The sequence below is a fragment of the Mustela nivalis genome (genome assembly GCF_964662115.1).
Source record: "Mustela nivalis genome assembly, contig: HAP1_SCAFFOLD_946, whole genome shotgun sequence".
NCBI classification, from domain to species: Eukaryota; Metazoa; Chordata; class Mammalia; order Carnivora; family Mustelidae; genus Mustela; species Mustela nivalis.
In genome coordinates this window covers 218,140-222,180 of record NW_028135718.1, presented here as the reverse complement: position 1 = coordinate 222,180, position 4,041 = coordinate 218,140, and the positions used below count along the sequence as shown (strand labels likewise).

General features: G+C 37.1%; 1 pseudogene across 1 annotated transcript; it reads right to left on the bottom strand.

Moving 5' to 3' along the window:
* Positions 1-2,663: 2,663 nt before the first annotated feature.
* On the bottom strand, positions 2,664-3,240 carry LOC309857610 (PRELI domain containing protein 3B pseudogene; annotated as a pseudogene). Its single transcript has one exon. The product of its transcript is annotated as a PRELI domain containing protein 3B pseudogene (transcript).
* Positions 3,241-4,041: the final 801 nt, after the last annotated feature.

The window sequence follows — 4,041 nt, the reverse complement described above, 5'->3', positions numbered from 1 at the left end:
TCCATATTTCTTAAAAACTAATCTTTATTTTTTTAAAAGAAGCCCTACTTGGTCAGAGTTTTGATGATAACTGTAATTCTGTTTGTCAGTATTTTTTTCCATAACCTTGTCACTTAAAAAACATTTAATTTGATTTCACTCATGTGTATAATTTAAGAAACAAAAGGGATGAATATATGGGAGGGGGGAAAGGAGAGGGAAACAAGCCATAAGAGACTCTTAAGGACAGGACAAACAGGGCTGGTGGAGGGACGTGGTGGGGATAGACTATATGGGTGATGGTATTAAAGAAGGCACTTGTGATGAGCACTGGGTTTTGTATGCAAGTGATGAATCACTGAATTCTGCTCCTGAAACCAGTATTGCACCGTATGTTAGCTGACTAGAATTTAAATAAAAATTTGGAAAAAATATTTAATTTGTTCCTTATTATTCCTAGTGGCTTTTCTAATTTGTTTGGACTAATATTTATCACAGATAGTATTTTATTCTTCATGGAGCCAGCTTTTGATTTTATTGATTTTCACTCTGTTTTTTTCCCTTTATAAAAAAAAAGATTTGGGGTGCCTGGGTGGCTCAGTGGGTTAGGCCTCTGCCTCCTGCTCAGGTCATGATCTCGGGGTCCTGGGATCGAGTCCCACATTGGGCTCTCTGCTCAGCAGGGAGCCTGCTTCCTCCTCTTTCTCTCTCTGCCTGCCTCTCTGCCTACTTGTGATCTCTCTTTGTCAAATAAATAAATAAAATATTTAAAAAAATAAAATAAGTAAGTAAATCTTAAAACACAAAAAACTCTTCGGATTTAACTTCATTTTACCAATATCCTAAGAAGTCTTAAGCTAAACAATATTTTAAGTAGGAAAACGCGCACTTTTAAATAGTTTGGTATACTGTTTCTGTAGTTATAAACATATATCAACTGGTTTCTTTTATAGGAAATCTGATGAGTTTATCACATCAAGCATTACATAATCCAGGACAAGAGCTAATTACCTTCTACCTATAGTACTCTGTGTAACAATTGCAAATATCAAAGGTATTAGTGGTTAATAATTGCTACAAAATTTAAAACAAAATTTGTTTACTAGATTGTTTTTCAGATTGCAGCTGCTCCTTAGGGATTTCCTGTAAATAAAAGCTCCAAAGCAATTCATGTACGGCTTAGTTTAGATCAGTACTTTTTTTCTCGTTATCACTCCCCCTCCCACGGCCCACCCCCATGCAGTTGCACCATATTATTAAAAATACTAAGTGCCTGGGATATATGCTTCAGAAGACAGTGATTGAGTAATTTCAATAACGTGGAGTTCTTCATGTAAAAAAGATGGTTTTTTTTTTAATTTTTAATTTTTTATTATCATAGAATGTATTATTAGCCCCAGGGGTACAGGTCTGTGAATCGCCAGGTTTACACACTACAACACTCATCATAGCACATACCTTCCCCAGTGTCTGTAACCCAAACACCCTTTCCCTAACCGCCCCCCCCAGCAACCCTCAGTTTGTTTTATAAGATTAAGAGTCTCTTATGGTTTGTTTCCCTCCCGATCGCATAAAAAAGATGTTTTGTAGTCACAGTTACTTCAAAAAGTAATTATATCCAAATAACCTGGCATGTTATGCTTTAGCAATTAGAGAACCATGGCTTTGACACCTGAGTGTTTATAAGTTATTGAAATGTGAAATGCTAAACGATGTGAACAGCTCTTCTCTCTTTGGAGTGCTGCAAAGTTCCAGGTTGACTTTATTTTTCAGATAACATCTTAAGCCCACTTTATAGCATACGAAGTCATAAAGGACAAATCCTTTCCTAAGTTACAAACTGTAGCAAATTAGTACAGTACTCTTTAATACAATAAAATTCTTTGTTGTTGTTGTTGTTTGAGTTCTGTATTACTTTAATAATAATTTTCACTCCAACAATGTCATTTAAGTACCAAACAAAACACTGTGGTTTTTAATGGTGCTTTATAACAGAGCAAGTTATTTTATACAAATCAATATCTTTTAAAGCTGTAAAATTTTTCCTTTTTTAAAGATTTTACTTAGAGAGTGCAAATGAGTGTTCACACAAGCAGGGGGAAGAGGCAAAGGCAGAGGGAGAAGCAGACTTCCTGCTCAGTGGGGAACCTGATGTGGGGCTTGAACCAAGGACCCTGAGATCATGATCTGAGCCAAAGACTGATGCCTAACCAACTGAGCCACCTAGTTGCCCCTATAATTACTCTCTCTCTCTCTCTCTCTCTTTTTTTAAGGATTTCCTAATGCAAGCTCTTTAGGTTTACTGTAGCAAGATAATTATATGTATTTAGGTGGCTTAGCTTTGTTCTGGGGTTAGTCCAAAGCCGGGAAGAGTACTAATGCATGAAAAGCTTTACAGTTCTACATTAAAAGAGATGTAATATGCCAATATGATTTTCTAGGTCCTTTTCAGAAATTGCTAAATTTTCACATAACTGCTAGAATCCTCAGGAATTAGATGGACATTTCATACAATACTACTTTCGGATGATCCCTTTTATTTAGAAATCTGCCACCTCTTTGTTTTGATAAAAAATCATACAGCTTTTCTTCAGCTTATTAAAAAATATCCTATGTAAAATATATTTCTGATTTTTAAATAACAAGTATATTGCCAGCTTGCAGAGATGTGGGGAGTGGGTGTTTCATGTAACAGCTTTCATCCTCATTTCTCTTACAAACCCTGCCACTGCATTTGGTGTCTTCATGCTCCCTCTTGCCGAGGCTGCCAAGTCTTCAGTCTCAGCATTTAATTGATATATTACCCATTCCATTGTTTCCTGGCCTTTATTGGCATTTGAAGATACCATGCTTGCTGTCAGTCCTTCAAGGTAACTGCTAAGACTGACTCCTTCCATAGTGATCACAGCTTCTTGAGTCAAAATATTTTTTTCTGGGTCCTGAAGGTGTGCTTTGTGTATAAACTGCAGAAACTGTATTTGTAAGTGAAATATTATTAGATTTAAGTTCCATCGTTTTCTCTGCAGGATCGAGTACAGAGTGTTCTTGCACAAATGTGTTAGTTTTTGCTGCAATATGAGATTTCACAATGGAAGGCAGCCCCCACTCTGTGCTGAGAAGTCTTTGGCTGTACAGCTTTCCACAGTGATCTGTATGTCTGTCCAGTACATCACCTCCAACCACATTTGGGTCTTCCTGCGTTGCAGCTGTAATAGTTTCCAATGGGTGGTCAAAGACGTGGTCTGAAGTCCAGATCTTCATGGTGCCAGCCACTTGCACAATGTCCCTGGTGTTCACTTTTATTCTTTCTTTTAAAGATTTATTTTATTTATCTGAGAGACAGAAAGAACACGAGTGAGAGGATGGAAGGAGGGAAAGAATCTCAAGCAGAACCACTGAACACAGACCCCAACGTGGACCTGATCCCACAACCCCGAGATCATGACCTTAGCCGAAACCAGGAGTCAGACGCCTAACCAGCTCCGCCACACAGGCGCCCCTTATTTCTCATTTCTTACCACACCAAGGATGTCCCCTTCTATCCCTTCTTATCTAAAGTTTTTCTTGTTTTTGTGAGTGTCTATTAAATTTTATTCAGTGGTTTTGAACATCTATTGAAATCATGTGATTTATCTCCTCTATTTTCTTAGTTGGTAAATTACATTAATTTTTAAATGTAAAACAAACTAGATATTCTTGAAACTGAGCTGGGCCATGGTATTCTTTCTATATATTCCTGGCTTTAGTTTGATAATACTTTGTTTTGGATTTTTATATTTGTGTCCTTCATGAGAAAGACAGACCAGTAATTGTTTTGGGGTAGAGAGGGGGCAGAATATGTTCTTGTTGCGATTTAGTATTTAATATCAGGAATATGTTGAATATATAACATGAATTTGGAGTATTTCCTCTTGCTTTCTCTACAGGATCTTTTAGTTTGTTGCTGCTTCTTAGGTTTTTCATTCATATGTGAGGACATCTGTGACTGGAGTTGCCTTCATGGGAAGATTTCTTTCTTCCTGTCTCTCTTTTGTTAAGGAAGCTCTTTCCCAACTTGGGCTT